The following is a 22,924-nucleotide window of genomic DNA, read 5'->3' as shown; positions in this document are numbered from 1 at the left end:
AAATTGTATTGAAAATTATTTTACTTTTTTTTATTTAGAATTGTTTGGGATTTAGAATTGTTTATGGTCAAACTAAGAGTAGATGTTTACATATGTCTTATTTTGTTGAAACACAAAAAATCATCAGCAGGGTCAGTGGCGCAGTGGTTAGCACATCACGGTTCAGGCATGTTCTCCCCAAACCCACGTGGATCCTCTCTGGGTACTCTGGCTTCCTCCCACACCCCAAAAACTTGCATGGCAGGTGGATTGACAAACTAAATTGTTCTTAGGTGCGATTGGGTGCATAAATGATTGTTCGTCTCTGTGTGCCCTGCGATTGGCTGGCAACCAGTTCAGGGTGTCCCCTGCAAGCATGCGACCCTTGTGAGGATAAGCGGCTCGAGTTCATCAACATGCTTTCATGGCAGACGACAGAATTCATAAACTAATTACTGATGAGAGGTTGAAAACAGATTTGGACAGTTTTAAGTTAAACTGTGACTCTAAATGATTCTGGTTTGTATCCCAACCGCTTCATACTCGACTGAGAACCACCCCAGCAAAAGTTGAAGATTGTAGTTTGATGAAGCCAGCAATACCCCATAATCCACCAAAAGCAGAGGTGGAAAATTGAGGTCACCAAACCGGAGCCCCTCATCGCTTTGGCTGTGCCTTGAATTTCTGTCCATAAAGGTTATGAATAGAATGTGACAAAAGACAGACTTGGCAGAGTCCAACCCTCACTGAAAACGTTTCCAACTTATTGTGGGCAACGCGGACCAAACTCTGACATCGGTCACATTGGCCCAAGGGAAACATGCCGAAACTCTCTGGAGGAAGTCTCGTTGTGCCTATTAGCATCACAAAAGACGAATATAGTTTAGCTGTGACAGCCACCAAACAGAAAGAATCCTTCATCTTAATTGCGCTTATTTGCATAAATCACAACGTGAAACCTTTTCACAGCATACCGTCTCGTCAGTGAGACAAACATTGCCCTAGGCTTTTTTTTTTTTTTTTTTGCAGCCTATGTACTGTATGTCTGGTTCACACTAAACAGTGTCCCATATAGCCTCATTACAACAATATTATGTGTATGTCGTATGTCATTCACTAATGCTAATAATTTATGATATTCTGCACAGAAAACAAATATTGTGTATATGACACCTTTCAAACTGTTGCACAAGCCGGTCTTCTTCGTGCAAATAACATTATGTACTTACAACAATCACCTGGAAGAGAGGCCAGCAAGTAACAAGAGCTGGTAATTAAAAAAAAATATCACATACGTTGAGATTACTGTATTTGTCTGGATACACAAATATACGGTGTCTGGAACTGTTAATAGCTATATATTAGATTAAATACTGTACAGTCAAAAGGTTGAAGCAAAAAGTTACAGTTGCAAATAGTTGATATAAATGACAAAAAAAACCCTCAATGATTAAGACAAAAAATGATGTTGATGATGATCATTTGGAATTATCAAGAGTGATACATCAAAACCTGTCAATACATCGAGACGAAAAACCTTTGCTTGAAATACGATGAAATGTATTATCAATGTATGATAAAAACTTTGATTTCAAACTGATGTGATGAACGCCTTCAATAGTTGAGGGCAGATATAATTCAAATTCATGCAGTGGAAACTCCCAATGGGTATGATCAAAACTAATATCAAATCATCAATAAGTGTGATTAACTTCTGCCAATTTTTAGTTAACTTGTACAATAATAATTTTGAAAGCATACAATTAAACTCTGTTCAGAAATATTACCAAAACTAAAATGATAAAACTGGTATTTATGATAGGAATGAAATAGATGTAATTACAAATTGATAAAATAAAGATGGTCAATAGGTATTAGGTATTTGTTTTATGATTAATAAAAGAAAACAACATTGCCATTCATTTCATGAAATTTTAAGGGATAAGTTATATTAGAAAAATATGGCTTTCTTTTAAACTATCTTGGTTTTCATGGGGTTTGAAAAGTTGTTTGTCAAAAGTACCAATTTTACTCATTTTTGGTATCAATCACTACTCAAGAGTTTGGTACTCATACTGGACTTGGTCTGCATAAAAACGGTATTCGGCTTCCCTGGGTACGATAGAAAATTGATGACAGATATGCTTAAAATCTGATACATGAAAACTCAACAACTCAAGGTCATTAAAAATTGTTGACAGGCTAAAAACAAATCCGAAAAAACTGTTAAAAACTGCGGATATACTGTAGCATAGACTTCACTATTACTGTAATACTGAAGTCTATGACTGTAGCACTCTGTCTGGTCAGCGTGGCTAACGCTAATAATGATGCCTGCATGTGGATATCATTGCGCCAATGAAGCACTTCAGGGGCCCTAATTTACTAGCTGTTAACACTAAAAATCATACCAACCCACCACACGAGCGCGCGCACACACACACACACACACACACACACACACACACACACACACACACACGCACACACACACATGAATTCACACACTGATCCACTTGCTGTAAAAATGTTATGTTTCTGCAAAGTGAGAAGAAAGGCGCTTTTTATATGATAAAGCAGAACTTGCAGACAAGTGGGTGGCCTCTTGAGTGCCCCCCTCTTTCTCGCTCTCTCTCTCTCTCATCACTGAGCAAGTTATTGTACAGTTGCCATACGCTATGCTATGCATGTCCATCATGTGTAGACTTACAAAAAGTCTTCAGAACCTAAGCTTGAAAGGACACAAAGTCTATCATCATGGTCCGCAACAGCCACTTATGGGTCATTTTGGCCATTTTCAAGGTTTCTTCAAAGACAAACTACTCCGAAGTTGTGATTGTTTGTTACTGAATTGCACTGAACAATGTGTGTATGCCAGGCATAAGAGGGATGCTAAATTGAGAAACATTAACTTTTGCCTTTGTGTTTAATAGGAAAATGTCGGTTATGTTTCCCAGAAATGACAAAAATAAAGCTCCCGATTTCATGTGACTAAATTAAAACGTTAAAGGAAAAGTTTGTCTCAGTGTAAAACGTGAAACTCATTAAACATAATGGCAAAAAAACTGTCTGCCAACAGTTTTCAAACTAAGAACAAATCAATGGAAACATGAAGTAACTTTTTGCTAATTTCTGTTATCATGACTCTTTTGCAAAACGTTGTATGCCTTAATTTATTCAAGTTTTACACGGATGTACCGTATATTGCCTGTAGTGATCCATTTTGATGGTCCATCATGAAACACATGGTTACACAACATCATGTTTGGTTTTCCAGTTGAAATAAAAGATGGTAAAATGTTGGCAGATGAGACCAACACGGAACACTGCAAAAAAAAAAGAAAATGGCCATATACAGCAGCTAACAGGAGCTGTATGCATTTTGCACTATTAAATATTAAGAAAGATCTCCATTGTCGCTGAAAAGTGCACCTGGCTCTCCTTGGATTTTTATATTTTCACACTAGATTGCTAATTCTGTAGACGTCTGCTCAGTAAAAACAAAACATTTTGAAAACTGAAAAAAAAAAAAACGTTTTTATTACAAATATTGCAAAAATCTCATCCAGTTCTCATGGGATTTGTTTCTCGTCCCATCCCAATTGAGAACCACATTGACTGTACAGCGCCTATGCATTTCGGCCGACGACATTTAATGCATGCAGAGCGTGCCGTCAAAGTTTGATTGACATTTGAAAGATTTACCACAAAGGCTGGGATTTATGCCGCTTCTTTGCAGCGTGCAGCTTTCATGTTCGTGATACCAACGAATTGACAGTATTTAAAAAAAGAAAAAAAAGAACGCAAGTTGTCCACTGATATGTTCGTGATCAACCTTGAGCGCAGTGCAGTGACAGTATCGAATAAACGTGGAGTTCTTTCTGTTATGTTTCTTTCCACGGCCGCATTTGAACATGCCGAACTAAACTGTGCCAGCTGTCCAAATAGCATAAGCCACCGGGGCCCGAGACACAGGTTCTCCATTGAAGCCGCTGCTTGCCCTTGATTGAGCGATCTGGCCCGCAGTGCACTTATGGCGTACACACCTCCGAATGGCGACATTTGTAAAAAAATAAAAATAAAAAGTAAAAAAAAGGGCTAATAAAAACATTCCTGCTGCGTGGAATGCTCCAGGTATTTCCTCCCCTGCACCTGGTTACGATTCCTTGAGTGCAATGGTGTGTTTGCACAGGACCGCGCTCTGTCACAGAAGCCTTGTTGTTGCTGCTATACGTGCTCAATGGCGTTATGTTTTGCTCAATACCGGACTTGGACTTGGCCCCGCGTTTCAGGCCAATTTGGGGGGCAGGATCTTCTTGTTGTGTCTTAAAACAGAGAAATGAATGAAAACATGAGGCAAATGGAAGTTTATTTTTCCAGTTCATATTTAAAAGATATCTTTGATCTTGAAACCAGAAAAATAAAGCTAAAAAAAATATCCATCCATCCGTTTCTTAACCACGGCTGTAGAATATCTTCATTCATATTCAATTCAAAGAAAAGAAAATTGTTAAATGTTTGATGAAGATGTTTCAAGTTGTGTTAAGCACGCAGAAGTGCTGATTTGACCTTAATATTACCTTTGATTTCTTTTGAACTATTTACTACCATACTGGACAGTGTTGCTGTCACGGAAAAGATGTTTTATGAGCTTTTAAAAGTCATTGGTCAAGTAGTTTCAAATAGAAACCCATGGTGCTAATTTATCCTAATTGAGCCTTATTTTCTTAACGTCATGAAGCATATTTTATAATCTCACTTTAATTTGTTCAAAATGAATAGTGTTCATGTCTTCCCTCATCAAAATGGATTCTGATTAAAAAAAGAGAGTTTACCTGATATAAAACAGGTTACAGTGCCGAACTTCTAATTTTGCCAGATTTTTCCCTTGATCCCAGCCATTTAGTCAAAATAATAGTATTCTTGCAGTGAAAAAACAGCATTCCCAAATTGCTAGTTGAGGTCGCTCAAGTTGCCTTAAATAAGGATTTTGCCTGATTTCATCTGTTTTTATTGTATTTTGTATGCGTTTTGACAACTCGCGCTTCTTGTGCTTGAATTATTTGGAGTTGGAAAACAAAGTTCAATCACGCCCTAAAGTGGACACCGATGTGCTGTCATTGTGCTTGGCCTATCATGATAGGCTCCTATTGTGGGTGGGAGGGCAAGTTATATGAAAATGAAAGAGCATGTGAGTTGCGCCGATAGTTGGTATACATAGGTTTAAAAAAACAGCCCAATGGCACATTTCATAAACGTAGAGTGATATGAATTCTTTGTAAGGAATAGCTTACTTACCGCAGAAACGTCTCAAGTTTAGCTTACCACATAAATGCAAAGCACCCAGCGGCCGCAGCTATCGATCACAAAAAAGGCACTAATGCAGCCAGCCATAGCAAAGCTCTTTGCCCAATTCAACTTAAAAACCTGCAGAGTTTGTCTGTGATGGACATAATAGACAGAACTTAATTGTGATGTTAATTTCTTATGACTTAGAAATTGATTAAAGAAAACAGCTCCATTCCTCTTGATTCCTCTTGAAGCTCTGATGCACAGTACTGATTTGACCTTTGATATTAATCAACACAGCTATAGAGTTAGCCTCCTTGTATCTGGGGGTATTGCCCCAGTTTGCCCCAGAGGCCCAGGTCTGTTAGACCAGTCCCTCCGGAATGGAAGCTACAAGGTCAGACAAGTTACTTAGAACATCACTGATGTTATCTCAAAGGGGCACAGGCCAAACCCCCCCAATGCTCCCCCCCCCATCCAAAGGCTGTAAAACAACCTGATTTAGTGGTGGGTGCGGGGTGTGAAATGATGCTATCTGCTTCAGTAGACTTGGTATCACAGCGTCAGAGATCTATCAAACTTCCAACCTCTAATCCAGATATCACATTCTAGGTTGATGGGTGCTCTGGATAAATCTATGCAATCATATACAAAGTTATTGGAATCAATTCAAATTCAACATGCATAACACTGTCTGCTCCAAATCTACTTCTCATGCTCTGCTCAACGTGAATACCGACATTCACATTCGCCATTCCAACTATATCACTATCTTTCTTATTGCCAGGTCCGTGTTATTTTTGGTCAAATGACTGAAACACCCTTGTAATAAATAATAAAATTCTCCTCATTCATCCCATAGTTACTGCTACTGTACATTCTCACTGCACTTGCTTTTGGGCTGTTGGTCACCTTTCATTGCCCATGATTCTGTTCCAGACCACTCTGCAAGGTGAAAATCTGTGACACTGTACATAAATCTAGAATACAGAAATTTAAAGACACTCAAGGTATGTTTTTTCATCATTATTTGTATTTAATCGTTTTTCAAACGCCTTTAACACATTAAAATGATACAAACAAATGCAAAGGTATTTGATATTGAGAGTGATGGGTACAAAACAGTGATGGATAACAAAGAATATTATACAAGCAGTGTTAAACATGTAGTAAGAACTGCAATGTCACGACAAATCAGCCCGCAAGACTGGAAAAAACCCCAAAACAAAAACAATATACCGGCGATTTAGTGCAATTGTACCTTCTGTAAAATAACTGCTTTAGATACACACTTGTTCACAGTAATGTGAATTGATAGTAAAATTATCACACAGAAACTCGATATCTGTTATAAGGTAATGTTGCATCGTTGTTAGCTGTTATGCCTCAATACACTCAGTTTAATGCGGTCAGCATGTTAATTTCAACCAACCAACTTCATCTGCAAAGATGAACAATGCATTATCTGTAAAATAATGCTATGCTGTTGTTAGCTCATAGACCAAAAATGCTACTGTCATGCTACTATGCCATGCTACTGAAGACAAGTGTTCTATTTCTTTTGAATGACTAATACAAATACTTAGCTAGCTTCACGAGAAAAGTGGTAGCTTCAATTATAACTTTTTGTTGCACCTTTTTCTTGTCAGTTTTATCAACTACTATCAACAACTCAGCAAAAGTGCAGTTAGCAATTCCTGGGAGCAAAATAGTGACATTCAGTCGGTTAAATCAGTTAAAGGGCGGCTCTCCAGGTATCGCTACCACTGACTAATATGGTTGTGAACGGCGGTCGGCAAAAGTGAACGAGATCCGGCGTGGCGTGGACGGCGGCGTGGAAGGCGGCACGCGCGGCATTTCATATTCTGATGTGGCAGGAAGTTTGCGTTTGGGGCGGCTAACGTAGCGTCGATAGAGCGCGGTTTCCTATCGGCCTGTCAGTTTGTGATGTAACCTGATTTCACGTTTGACAATGAATCGCTGCAGCTTTCTCGCTTGAGCGCACACACACACACGCGATATATTACTGAGAAGAAAAGCTTGTCGGTTTAGCTTGCGTAGCTAATTGATGTATTTACTATCACTACTTAACACTTCAACTGAAGGAGCTGTTAAGCCGCCGTGATGGTCCCCCTGAGGGCTCCTTACTGCTGCTCTTTAATAACCCGTGTCGCTATTCAGGCTTCTACAAAACCTGCGTTCAGGCCCGTGATTTATAGTCTCCTCTTTGTCATGCTTCTTATCATATCTGAAAACTGGATGCATGCAACATTGTTTTGAAATCAACGCAACTATGTCAGTCATTCACACAGGTGTGAGCATATGTCAGAAGGTCAAAGATCAAAGTGTGCCTGACATTTTGACCCAAGTAAAGCTGGAAATCACCCATACCTCTGCCCCACCACAAACTTGACCACTTTAGAGAATTTCCGAAATGTCCTGTTTGGAGGTCCAATCTAAACATGGCTGACAAACATAATAAGATAGCATAGGTTTTGGTGTTGTTGGTTTTTGACCTTCATATTAATTTCACAGGACTAAATACATTTAGACTCTTCAATTAACATGCAATATTTTTGGAATGTAGATAGAGTACCCTGAGAAACTGCATGCCAAGGCAGATGCCGAGAACCGGATCGAAACTCCGAATCTCAGAACTATTAGACTGAAGTGTTAACCACTATTACACCATGCTCCCTTGAATTATTCGGTAAAGTTGAAAATACTCAAGCCAAACGCGAACTTGGGGGCTGAGGTTGGACCACATGAGCGAAGTGGAATTTAACTATTTCCTAGCGGTCTTGAATCAAGTATTGAGTTCCAGACTTCACCCCAGTGGGATCTATTACTAGCGAACGGCATTTGATTGCACTTTTTTTGATTTTCCGAGCAAGATGTCTGAAAAGTAGATTCTCAAATAATTCATTCGCCTCCCTTCACCTCACATCCCGTTTGGCTGTCACAAGCGCTTCATCCTCATCTTCAGGTCACGACGCTTCATTTACGCTTCGCCTGCTTCCATTCCCATCTAAACTTTTGCTGCGAGTGTCGGCATGCCGGCAAGCTAAAGTCGTGCAATTCAACCCGATGGTGAGGGACGATGGAATAAGGGGGTGCGTTTAAACACCTTTTGATCCCCCGCAAATGGCAGCTGCTGCATGTCACCTGGAGGAGAGGCATAATCCCTGACTAATCTACCTGCTCTGCAGTTTTTACGCGCTTTGCAGATTCTTGCGCGCTAAGGGCAAAAGGGCCTTGCGAGCTATGACTTTCTAACACACTCCTTGAGAATGCGCATTCCGAGACTTAATAAGGCGTGTGCAGCGGACGGCGCATCTCATAATGGAAGCCAAAATGCAGGTGTCCTCTTCTCTTTACGCTCCGATGCTGCATGCAGCTGCTAACCACTTCCTGTTTTTCGAACAGTGAATCTTCTCTGCAGTTCGGCCACTATTTCCTGAAATGTATGTGTGGTGTGTAGTGAGCGGTGGATGTGTGCAAGCCGAGGTGTGCCGCATGCACTGTGGAGGCAATCACAGATCTTCTCTGCTGCAAGTAAGGCGTTTGAAATATTGTGCAGCCATTGCAAAATGTCCTCCGTTATATCAGTTCATAATAAAGGTGATAAAAGTACAGTGCTGTCAAACCTTCAGTTAACAGACTAATCAGAGGAAGGAAATTTCTGCTAGAGCCGACTTTCTGTTCCATGAAAGTACGGTTTCTGTAGCCTAAAACTTCCCAAAAGAGTAAAGAACTGTAAATAAATATATATGTCATGTTTTGAAGAAACCAGGCGGGGATATTAGTTTTCAGTTATTGACAAAACTATGAATTTTACTCTAAAATGTAAATTATTGGATTTTTACAAAAACAACCTCAACATGTGTATAGGACATACCCTTAATTTTAGCATCAAATTCTAGTATTTTCTATGTTACCATGTAAAGGACACACCTATAGTTTGGCGTCAAAACTATAGCAAAACAGAATAAATATCATTTTTCCTTGTTCTTCATATTATCTTGTGTTAACATCTGTAAATTATTGTATATTTGTTGCGGGTTAAATCAAGTGTGTTTCAGGTTTCCCACATTGGGAGCGGTCATGAATGCAGCGCCACTCTAACAGTGAATGTGTTCAAAGCAGTTTTTCTATTTCCTTACGCTCAAATCAGTTTGTCCATTTCCTCGCGACCCAACTCGAGTTCATTTTTGCCATAAATACCCAAAGTTACACACCATCCGTGTTTCATTAAGTCAACGACTGTGTGTATATGCCAAGAGACCACAATAAATAAACAAGTCAAATGGAATACCTTTCCGTGTCCTCTAACAGGTGCAGAAAGCTCCGTTCTTTGGCATTCTGGAGAGCTCATAACCTTTGTATGATCCTCTCGTTTTAGTAATATTCTTGTGTGTGAACAAGGATGGTCTCGAAAGTTGGTTCAGCCTGCTCGGTTCTTTTATTGAAAATAACGACTGAAGTCCAAGCTTTAGCTCATACCGTTATGGTAATTATTGTAAGTAAGAATATGGGTGATATAAAAATGCTCATTTGTGCGCCAAAACTCGGCGAATGTGGCTGACAGATCAATCCTCCTCAAATAGTGTAATTTTTTTTTTTTTTTAATATATCTTTAAGTTCCTATTTATAGGACGCACCCATACTTTGGCCTTCATTCTTAGGAAAAAAAGAGTCTTATATTTGGGGAATTACGGTAAATTAAAAAGGAAGAAGTTTTGAAATACCTTTTGAGTCATCAGGTACTCGAACTATGTATTGTAACAATAAAATAAATAATAACTGATGACAAGTTGAGGACACATATCAGACCGTTAAGACTGTGACCACACAGAGAGCAACCACCACAAATTTTCACTTTCATGCTCATTTTTGGAATGAAATGTAAATCAAAAACCAGGTATGAGAAGAAGATGAAACATAATGAAAAGATGACCATGTGTCCCGAGGTATTATGTCTTTTTTTTTTTTCTTTAGGCCAGCAAGCCATTTGTTTGGGCGGATGTCAATCCCACTTTTATCATAATGATTTATACAGTAAACCAATTAAAAAGGAATTTAAGCTGACTGCTTTTACATTCAAACCGGAATGAGAACTACTTCCTGCTTCCGTGTCGACGAGCCATGGGAAATCAAGTCAAAAAATAGCGAGCTGAACTTTCTGGCAGTGCTTACATTCAATAACGGATCGCTACGGGAGAAGCGAAACAAAACAGTGTACCCGCTCACGTTGTTGACTGAAGATATGTGATAATATGAAGACTAGCACATTCGGACATCTCAAACGTCATTAGAAATACTCATTCAATGCACCAAAATAGAAATGACCAGCGCACAAGCACACCCCCACTTTTTACATGGCCACCATATTGACAGACATTTTAGCCTGCTATCATCTACTCTAACTTCTCGTGATCTATGATGAGAGTGCAAGTAGCTGGAGACAGTTGTTCAGTCTGATGGTAACTTTAAAACACATTTTGAATGGACTGGACTCTGCCCATTGAATGAGGTTGTTGAAACTGGCTCCGTTCTATAGAAGTTCAGCTATACTGATTCAGGGCTGAACCAATGAATCGACTGGTCACAGTATCAACATTTGTAGCTTGAAGTTGAGTAACCACTAATTGTGAGTTTGACTTGCCCATCTGTTGGCATCGCAGGTCTAGAGCAGCGAAATTTGTGGCCACCAAGGCAACGCGGTATTAATACGTCTCCGTGGGCTCCGGAGTACAAAAATAAGATGGTAGTGGATGAAAATTTTGACTAGCTCTATCGCGGCGAGTCTTAACATGGTCCTACTGAACACCATAGGCTAACACCTTTGTAGCCAGAACCCTTCCCATTAATGTGTGGGCAAGAACTGTACAGAAAAAAAAACAACAACAAAAAACACAGTAATAGGTCAAATACTGTGAACAAGGAAAATCTTTATTTTGGAGCTTACCAACGATATCCCTTACGACAGCATGCTATGCTAGGGCACACAAGTTGAGGACGGCCGGATCGTGCGCAGGGCTCCCACTTATTCTCTAAAACCCTGTCGTTTACATGCCACATGAGGACGCACCAGCAGGAATGGGAGACATTTTGCGAAGCCCCCCTAAAACCCAGAAATAGCCTCATAATCAGAGAGGGTCTGTAATAGAGATGGATGGTGGGGTGGGGCCTGGTGAGAGAATCCCACTAATTATGGGGGGGATTGTTCTCAACCAGGGATGACTTTTTTTTTTAGATTTGGATTTGTGATTATATGTTTCGTCAAAGGTGGTGACCGCAGGGGGAAGGGGACTGGTAGCGTTTGAGGGAAATGATACTTAATGTGCAAAAGTATTGGGAATCTAACATAACCATATCCTACCCGAGACGCAACATTCAAATTATTACAGCGTTTTAATCGTAGCACATCAGCCATTTGAGTCAACCCTAAAAAATTTAATCCGCTAATTCTGTACTGCTTTGGCATTGGGACAACATATAACAAAAAATAACATTTCATTTGCAGCATGCAATTTTGTTGAGTGTTTTGGAAAATTAAACAATCGAGGGTCCTTTGGATGTATGATATCCATCTATCTTACTAGCTAGCATATCACTATGTATGTTTATGTTATAATGACCATTTTATTGAGCATATATATACATATACGTAGTCATTAGGGATGGAATGATATCTCATAAAATTATCTCACAAGATTAGAATGCCACAGGATTTTTTTTCCCTGCACAGCGCGGGATCTACAGTTTTTTTTTTTTGTTGTTTTTTTTCCCGGCGCTTGGTTTTGCAATTGGGAAACAGGAGAAAGCGCATCCATTCCCTGCACATCATGATATCTACAGTATATATTTTTTGCTGTTGATTTTGAAACACTTGAAGACAGGATAAAAGTATTACAGATCAAAAATGGAAGAAGCAACATGAAAGACATCAAGCAAGAAATTGATGAAGAATGAAAATGTATGGTTATTGTAAGTTTGGCAATTTCTCTCTTTTTTTTCCCAATTTGAGCTAGTTGGATGGTTTTGTTTATAACTTCAGTTAAATTGTAGATTGCATAACAAGTTTTTTATGTTTTTGTCCGAGACTTAGATCTGCTATCGTGAAAAGTCTTTCTTGAGATATGAGTGACTCGACATACAAATTAGCTATATATTAGCATAGTAATTCCATTGGATTGCATTTGTTTTTAAAACAAACTCATTCCAGCAGCCTTTGATGGCCACGTTTACTTATTCCCACAAGTATATAATTTTCCATGGTCATTTCATTTCAGATTTAGCGGAGAATAATAGATCCCTGTTTGATGACCCCTCCCCCCATCCCCAGTTATGAAATGCTGTTATCATGTTTTTTTTTTTCTTTCCTCATGCCAACAGAGACATTATGATTTAATCAGCCAAAAGCGTGCTGATATCATTCCTCGGTAAAGCCTTTGTGTCCCCGCCATGTAGCAGTGCGTGTCGCACTTTTCTTGGAATGTGCGCTTTGATTGTTCTCTTTCCTGTGAGGCCCTCTAGTTTCTTTTGTCTGCCGCTAATCAGGGAGCTCCGACACGGCGTCACCGTTATGATATTTTTGGCCGTGAAGACAAACAATAAAAAAAAGTGAGCTGTGTGAGGCGTCTGACCACTTCTGTAATAACACAGAAAAACCCCTCCTCTGTGGGGTCTTTTAACCGCGGTGTGATTGACGACTGGACGCATGGCGGCCTGACTGCGCTGCACGGGTGGCTTCTCACGCCTCCTCAAATATATAAGGAGGAAGTAGAAGGAATTGTAAAAGTGGCAAAAGTACCCACACTCTTAATGTAAATAGAAGATGAAATAATAGCGCTTAAAATGTCTCGACTAAATGTAGAAGTGCGGATTCAACTCCTTCACTTCAGCAAAGGCAAAGTACAGACTAAAATGGCTTACAAGGGTGGAAATTAATTTTTGCTTGTATTACACAAGTAAAGGTAATTGAAATATTGACCTAAGATTCATATATTGTTCGGTTTCCATACAGACCCGCTGTATATTGGTGCCGCAACTAACAATATCTCTATTTTTCAGACAATAAGCCGCCCCTTTTTTCTCATGATTTGAGCCCTGTGGTTTATAGTCCAGTGTGGCTTATCTTATTTTTTTTTTCTCTCTCTCTCATGTTTTTGCTAGTTACCAGGAAACAATGCACCGGTAAAGAAAATGTGTGTATCTGTTCACTGTGTCAGTTATTAAATAGGACTGAAAAGATTTGAATCAATTACTGTTTTTAAAACGTTTTAAAAAGATCGTATTAAAATATAAAAATGATCTATAAACTGAATAAAATATTATTTTAAATTTTGTGATGTGCAAATTTTATATATACATATATGATTGTACATATGATCGTATATAGGAAGTATGTGCAATGTGCTCATGTTCACTAAAATAATCAATCAAACAAACAAAGGAAGACATAAGAAGGCACTCTTGAAGTATTGATTTTGATTTTTAACTGCTATTTAACTGGTATTATGTTGGAAAAAATCCATCCATCCATTTCCATTTACAATTTTTCTGTGTCCATGTCAATTTTTCTCATAGTCCAGTGTGTCTTATCCATGACAAAATTGTTCATTGTGCTCAATTTTGCTGCTGCGGTTGATATTCCAGTGCATCTTATAGTTCAGGAAAAACAGTATTTTGGAAAATCATTTAATCTGTCAATTATTTTGGAACTTAATTTGATTTTTTTTCAGATGTTTTTATTCCCATGCCTTCATAAAACAAGCCATTATTTCACATTGACATAAATTCATTAGGATTTCATTACTGACTTAGTCTGTAACATGTCTGAAAAGCCAAAAATCTTGATTATTGTTTTCTTAAGTAAAAGCAGATGTTTTGCATTATCAGTCTTCTTTCAAAGACATGTCTGACATTAATGAATGGATGAGCAATCATTTATTGCTGTTTCAGTAAAAGGGAAGAGTGCATTTTTTTCCAAATACTTGTTTTTGCAGGTGCTGATCTTGCGATTGTCAAAGCATCTTCTGACCTCTGTACGCTCCTTATGCTTAGAATCTGGGATCGTTTGATGCTTTTTTACGCTGTCTCCAGATTCCTCCTTGTCCATGTCCCCTCAAGGACAAACATTTGCATTTTTCTGCAAATGCTCTTGGGACTTTTTCTAACACTCCATGAATAATATACTCGTGTAGTTTCAAGTACTGTAATATGAAAGTCATGTATTTGTGTCATGTACACGTTCAGTAACTCACTGTGATTGAGGAAATTTTGACCTGGAGCAGCCTCGGGTGTGCACAATGACATTAAGGATATTTTTATTGCTGTCAAATGTCACAATGGGTCAAATTGGACAAAAACTGTGCGTAAGGGTTAAGTGCAGCAGCAAAGTGCTTGCACTTTGTAACTTCCCACCACTGTCCAAAAGTTTGCACTTACAGCAACAATGAAAGCAGATGTGCTTACTAATGCTTCTTCTCCAAAGTGTGAGAACTCTGTGCCGTCTGAAGGCCTCTTTTATACCACCTCCTAAAATAAGCCCTCCCGCTATTGGCCGAGATTCTGTCGAATCACGTCAGGCCAATTAGAGAGTAACACTTCCTGTGCCGCCAAAGATGTTTCCTGTCGATAGTATGTGTGCAGCATAGGACATGAAGGACAGAGAAGGTGGGGGCACAGGGGTGCTGTTTCCGCAACCTTTTGGACCTTCGTGTTGGAAAAACTGATGGTCGTGTCCGGCTGAAGTGTGTGTTTGGACTTTGTGTGTGTGTGTGTCTGACCCTCACAGGTTTTGGATAAAGAAGCTGCCTGAGTCACACACACGGATGTGACTCCATGATGATGGCAGATTCTCTAATTTCACATTGTGATGTGAGCTTGTTCTCATGAGAGCGTAGTAGAATTTCATTCCAAAAAAAAACCCACAGGTCATTTTTACATCAAAGAAAAATCTGGTATCGCCTTTTGCTGTTATTGTAATGCCAGATGATGTGATAAATTACAAATTGTGTATTTCAGTTTATTTTCCTCATTTATTAACAATGCTTGTGATTGTTAGTGGCAAAAGAAAAAAAACAGGCATGGAGTCTGATGTAGGAATTCAAATGAAATGAGTTTTGTTGGCCTTGGCAGAGGTCACCCCTCTGTTGAATGCCTGGTTAGTTAAAATAATGACGAATCCAAACTGCTTACATCTGCATTGTAATTGGGGCACATGATGAGCATTTTCATGACAAAATGTTGTCTAAATATCTTTTTTGTCATATGTTGTGGCAGGGCTAACAAGTTACCAAACTCCATAGGCACATGAGCTAATAATTAGTATTTATATTTTACCTTTCCAACAAAGGATACCTGAGCGTAAATGTGCAACAACCCAGACAGATCGTATAAAAATACTAAAGGCTATCATTTATCCTCTGAAAACAATGACGAATATTACTGCCGTAATCTTAAATCGAGAGACGAGCTGAGCCTACAATAAATTACATAAGTATATTTGTCATGGACTACCCCCACCCTCTTTTATTGAATTTGTCTGCACTGAATGTTTTTTAGTATAATATTATAGAATGTGTGCTTTGTTTCATGAACAAATGCATTCATTACAGTACATTTTTGGCAAGGCTAGTGCAATTAACAGCCATTCATTGAATGGGGATAAATTTGGTTTACAGTATGAGCGTCTTGAGCTACAAACATGGTCAAATAACAAATTAAACTCATATCTCAAGCCTCTGCATTTTCATCATTGCCCGTCGGCCATGTTTTTCCACTAAAACAACATGTGGACCACAACTGCTACTCTTTGAAGCTAGGAACAAATGTCATAGTCTTTATAGAATTACATAAGATGAATTTATTTTATATAATAGTGATTTGAGGGCATTTAAAATAGATTCGGGATTGTGTAATGTGAGAATAGTGATTTGATTTTGAGGGGGAGGCGGCACACCCCTTGTATACTGTATTTTGGGATGGAAAAATATAACATTCATCAAAGCGTACCGGCCACATATTGAAAATCTTACTGTTGTACGCTAACAGCTAGGAAAATTGTGACGATAATGTTTGGGATTGTCAGAATATGGCATTTTCTTGATAGGATAAAGGGCACCTATGGAGCATTTCCATCTAAATTCTACAGCGAACCCAAATTGTTTAGTGACATTGTGACAACTTTGCTCAAATCATCTACAATTTACACCCTCTGAACTTACACTTTTGAGGTTAACGCATGGCTTTACAAATCTTCACCTGTGTGTGTGTATGTGGATAAGTGCGCCTCTAGCAAGGTTTTCTGGAAGCGAGGGGCCCGATGCTTGCGGCCGCAGGTTGCAGGAATGTCTACCGTCTGGACGGGAAAACGCAATCAGCTGAGATCAGCGAATTAGAGGCTGCTTACTCTTTCTGCTTGCGCACACACACACACACGTCGATGCTTTCAGCTGAGGAAAAATGACACCTTTTCTCTCAGCTATTTCCTCTGTTTTTACATACTTGGGTCTGGGGCTAAAGAGGCGTGCTTATGTTTGTATGCGACAAAAACACATAGAGGTCTTTATGAACCGGGAAGAAGGTGAATGCTGCAATTCATCATGCGACTTTGGGGTCTCGGCGGAGAGAGACGTTTGCTATCTGCACTCACCAAGCGGTGCCGTGGACTGCGAACTTTCACCCCTGTGTGACACCATGAACAGCATCCCGACAGATGCAGTTTTTTTTCTGTTTTGTTTTTTTGCTCTCCCAATGGCTGGAAAAACGTTTGAGTTACATGTCATCAAAACAGCACTCTACAAACAATACATGCAATACAATAGGATGTCACAATCATATTATTTTATGTCCAAGTTCAAGTCATCTGATTTTGAGTCCCAAATTCGGCACATCAGTGTGGACCCAGAAGAAGGGAGGAAAGTAGCGCTCAAAATTGATAATTTAATAATGATTTAATAATCTTAATATAAAAAGACTTGATTCTCAACTCGGGCAAACAAAGGAAACTAATTCACGGGACAAAGGGACAACAAGGAACTGACAGGAACAACCACTTCCATAAAAAACATTTAGACAACCCGACAAGGACTGAAGGGAAATTAGAAAGTAAATACACTTACAATAATCGAGACAACACAGAACACCTGGATGAGAAACAACTGGAAGAGAGAGCTGATTGGAGGACAGACAGGTGGACACAATCACACTGAGGAGGACAGACCCAAGGGGAACCAAACATGAACTAAACACATGACCAAAAAAAAAAAACAAACCCGCTATTAAAACCCCCCAAAAAGCCCATAACAGAAAGAACAGAAATCCCAGATACTAACCCACAACTACCAACAGAACATAAAAGTGGATTTATTTTTGGTGCTTTGTAGAAAATAAATAAAATAAAGTATTGTGTTATAATAAACTGCAGCAAATGACAGTCTTACTTTCGCCGTTTCGTACGGCCGTACAATACATATATTTAAAATGAACCTCAAAAAGCCACGTATTATACTGACAGACAAAACTGGACATTTTTACTATAAATATAATTTAACAAAACCTAACATTTCATTTCAGTTTTATCTGTTTTTTTTTTTAAAAACCACACTAGTTTTGGTTTTTTTTTGCATTAATGCATTTTTCTTCAATTTCAGTTTTTTTTCCGTTTGTTTTTTGTTAACTACAATAGACCTTGAGAGTAAGCTACTAGTGGCGCTGCCTGTTGAATGAATGAATGAATGAATGAATGACTAGCCAATGATTGCATGACCAATAACTGACAGAACCAAGGGCTCTCGTGACGTGGACAGGAATAGCCAACAAGTAGACCTGCCAATACCATTATGATCATTTTATATGATAATGATTAAGGTCTTTTGTGACATGTAGACTGGTCATACCTGGATGAACAGCGAGTAACTACACTGACCACTAACTGGCCTTGCCCGTAACAATGACATTGGCTAACCAATGCTTACACAAGGACTGTAGAGCTGACCAATCAGCGGTACTGCCTGTAATGACGGCAAGATCACATGACCAATGTATAATGTGTCCGTAATCACAGTATTAAGTCTCTACTATTAGCGCCGGCGCTATAGTGCGAGACCTCAAAAGTATACGACTTCTCATCTTGTAGAGAATGGGATATGTTTTCACAGTTTTTTCTCCAGGGTCACGTAAACACCAGCGCCAGACCTGAACGGGATCAAAGCGGTCATTAAAGAAGCCCACAACCCTGAGAAACGGCAGAGCAAATAGCGCGCAGCGGCAAGCAAAAAACACTAAATTTGGAACAAGGCGCTGTATTCATTTGCCAGGAACGGGGTGTCTTAGGCAATTGCCATTGAGCAACGGCACCACTTTTAAAGCGACAGTAACAAGCTGCGAGGCTGAAAACAGCGCGGGAGTTTGTTCTCCCGAGGAAGCCCCTAAGCTCCTCGGATGTTGCGTTTGACGCATGAATGAACTTTGCGTGACCTTCACAGAAGAAATAAGTCACACAAGCCTCATAATACGCATCCAAGCCAGATCATAAAACTTCATCTTATCACCAAATGAATCATTTTCTCCTAAGATGTTGTCTAAAAAGAACCGTGTGACACAAAAAGCACGCCTAGATGTATTTCACAGCTTAAAAAAAAAAAAAAAAAAAAACAGATGGAGTCGTACGGCACATGCGTCAACAACAATCACTAAAATCAGGGCCTCCATTTAAAATAACACACTTCTATGGAAAATATGTGCCATGACATCGTCCCTGCGAGTTACGGAGGTGTCATAGGTTCTGCTCATTTAACAGCTTCCGCCAGCTGTTGTGGAACAGTGCACCGCCACACTGAGACAGAGGCTGAATGCAAACGATTCATCAGCTCGCTGCCAATTCAAATCGACATTTCCCATGATTATGGGTCCCCGTACTTGATTTCACAAGTGCGACCTTTGACAAAGCTCTACACCTGGGCCTGAGTTTTGATCACTACAGAAAAGAATGACTTTTGGTGTGAAAAATGATACAACCAACGAGGCCCTCTGCGTTTTCTCTCATGACTGACATACATTAACCAGCGCTTGCATAAAGTTCAGGTGACAAAGCCTTCTGATTTGAAAGCCCTGATGTGACCTGTAATGACTGACTTGCAGATTACTGAAGCCTAATGAACTCAAGCAATCGAATGGTGCCGTCTGTAATGACTGGGAAGTAGGCCTGCTAATGAATGACTCCACAGCCAGCAACTCGGGTGTCATTTTAAGTTAGAATATGACTGTAACTCACACAGGCACCACGTCTAGCCCATTTTTGGAGGGGCCGAAGCACTCCCTAAGTAACTCCAAGCACCGGTAAACTTTGAGAGACCTTAAAATCTTTTTTATTGTGTCTCCTTGTTTAATAAGCTGTAGAAAAGAACGTACAGTAACTGATAGAAATGCAATATATTGTCGACAAAAACACCCAGGTACAGTTTAAAGTTTTATTTATTCAAAGTACAACCAATTAAAAATCAAAGAGCTGATAAATTAACCTGTGTAGCAGTAATTTAGCTAGTTCCTCATCATTTCTGGATCCCCCAATCATGGTGTAACACCAAATCTAAAATTTGAGATCAATCGAAGCTGGATTTTGGGAGACTCCACTTGGCATTTGTGGCAAAAAGGGGTGTGGTTGCCCTCCTTTGAACCCTTATATCTCAGGAACTACTTGGTCAATCTTCATAAATCAAGGATCATTGGAAAGGGAATTCATAAAGGATTCCAGATTGATTATAAATCATTGAGAAGATTGACTAAAATTTTAGTCACTTGACCTATGGATGAAATTTTTTAACTTGACCTTGATCACGTGATCTTGACAGGTCAATTTTTAGAAAGATCTCTCACATGATCATAACAAAATTTGGCATGGAATTGATCCTACATATTTTTGAGAGTTTTAGCAAAAATGACATACCCTTTAACCCCTGAAGAATTCTGGACCAAACTCTGTATTTTTTTATGATTTTGATATGTGATATCAAAGCAAATGCATACAAAAAAAACACTAGGAGGCTAAAATATTGCATAGATTGTCAAAACATGATGACTTTCCATATTCCACGCTGCCATCCCTTCTAAATACTTGCAAACTGGAGGTTGAGGACAACACCTTCTTGGTGTCAAATTTAGCCCATGTAGGACACATTTACTGTCATTCAAAATTGGAAATATTGTAAAATTTGGACATATTGAAAACCTCATGCATTTCCCCTGATTTTTGCATTAATCTTTCAACGGCATCTCTCGAACTGGAAATAGACACAAAATAGATTTTTTGTGTTGACACCGCAAAACCACAGAGTTGCGCTAATTGCCAACGTGGGACATTTGCAAGCCTTTTGGTGACTTTGATGATTGGCTTAGCCTGGACTCTAATAATGCAAAACTCTTCAAAAGTCTTAATACTCTAATTATGACATAATACATATTCCTGTTCCAATTTCACATTTTTACAATTTTCGTACACAAAGGGGGCTGTAGGTCCCCACCCCCCCCTCCAAAAAGTTATACTGTATATGTATACATAGGGCTGATGCCACTGAACATTTTGAGGGGTTGAAAGTAAATATTTACCTTTGACAGTATTATGACCTTTGCAAAGCCAGCCCAAGTTGAGTAATAATAAGGCCAGGCTAGTGAAAAATTCCCGGACACCCAGGGGGTAGTGACGTCTTTATTCTGCAATAAGTGAGATGCCAGGTAATGTCATGTCTGTCATACCACCAAACGTAAAATGCATGCAACAAGTCACCAGAGGCAAAAGCATGTCAACTGATTCCGGAGTGTCTTTTTTATGGGGCGTAAAAAAACGGGACATATTTGGTCACTTGTGTTTCCATCATCTTAAAACAACAAGCGGTCAGCATTGGGTCAAATAGCAAGCTTGACGCCAAGAGGACAAAAGCTGCTTTTCCCGTTGTTGTGACCGCAAATCAAAGAGAAACAAGCAGCAAACAATCTGCACTCATCTGTCAACTCGCATCTTTCTATTTGGGTCTTTGTGATTATGGCTCTCCCCCGGCGCGGCCCTGTAATTACGGGCTGGCTCCCCCCCGTCCTCAAGCCGGCTTCACGTTACAAGTGAAGTGCGGTTATCGACATGTGTGCCACGGGAAGCCAAGCGATGCTGACGAGGACTTGATAAACTCCTCCGTGCGCCTCCCTCCCGCTGAGGCAAATATTGGAGGGATACACAACATTTATTGCAAACTTTGCGCGCCGCGTAGAAAATGCATCAGTCATCGAGCATTTATTCATTTTCTATCACGAATCCTCCCTAGCATTTGAGTTGTAAAATCATTTTTAATTTAAAAAATAAATCTGAATATGTTTTGAATTTTTTTGTTTTAATTATCTTATTTTGTATTTTAACTTTTGTTTTGAAAATGATCTTCAGTTTGAAGTTTTTTGGTTTATCCCAACCGAAAATAATTTTATTCTAATGTTTTATTAGTTTTGGTACATGTTAATTTTTTTTTTTTGGTAAATATATGGCCTATTTTCATATCGCAAGATTAAAGAAAAGGTCAATGAGTAATGCATGACAAAGCAATTACAAATTGACTGTTTGACCTTTCTTTTGTATGACCAATATTATCGAAATAAACGCTTTTAAAATAAACACACATTTAAAATAAAGTCTCTGCTCATGTATGGAATTAATTGATAGACAAAATCAGAGGGTGTTTTCATTAAAATTCCAATTTGTTTTAGTTTATTATAAATTCAGTTGGTAATCATTTTTATTTTTATTTTTATTTTCATTTTTATTACATTAAAAAATGCATTTTCAATATAATGTGAACTATTCTTCAACTATAGAATTCTTGATACTTACGCATGAGCAAGGGCACACCAGTTAAATAATGTGTCGCCTTGAGATACGAGTGGCCTGACTTAAGAAGTTTTCACAATTTTCATTATGCCCTGTGAGTGCAATGTTAAGGTATGAGCAGTGTATGGTAGTAGTGTTAAAAAAAAAAAAAAATCAAAATATTCTTGAAAAAAACAGCCCAAAATGCATCGCATCAAAAGGCAAAACAAATTTGTTTTAATTGTATAACCCTTGTGCAGTATTTTGATCTATTCTTGCTCATTTTCTTCCACATCATTCTCGCGGTATTTCAACCAAGGAATGGCACACACCTAAGTGGTGGTGTCATGTCGAACCTAGACATGTTGTTGTCATCTGGGTGTAATTTCAGCTCCATAGTGTCTTCTTTCAATTCTTCCCCTTTGATGTGAAATGCGCAATATGCCACGCCCTCCACTGGTTTTGAAATGAAACGGAGCCCTTTGGTAGAAACATTTTTTTAGTCTATTTCGAGTTTGCGCGCGCCACTAATAGGACCATCCATTCGATTATGTGCAAGAATAGTTAGTCTATATTGTCAGTCATCACTCTGCAAGAAAAGACCCCGGGGACCAGTTTTCAGGATCCTAAGCGACCGCACAAAAAAGACAACCTTGAAGTCCGCTGAAAGAAAGCCAGCAAAGGTGCGACGCAGGCAGCTTGTTAGGCCTCTGCGCTCTCGGGTCCACATATGCTCTATATTAAGACTCCTCTTTATCACCCTCATCAATCCATAAGTCGAGCACTACAGCTTTTTGGCAA

Source organism: Hippichthys cyanospilos, chromosome 12 (assembly GCF_059441005.1).
Source record: "Hippichthys cyanospilos isolate Australia breed blue-spotted pipefish chromosome 12, RoL_Hcya_1.0, whole genome shotgun sequence".
NCBI classification, from domain to species: Eukaryota; Metazoa; Chordata; class Actinopteri; order Syngnathiformes; family Syngnathidae; genus Hippichthys; species Hippichthys cyanospilos.
This window is presented reverse-complemented; position numbering follows the sequence as displayed.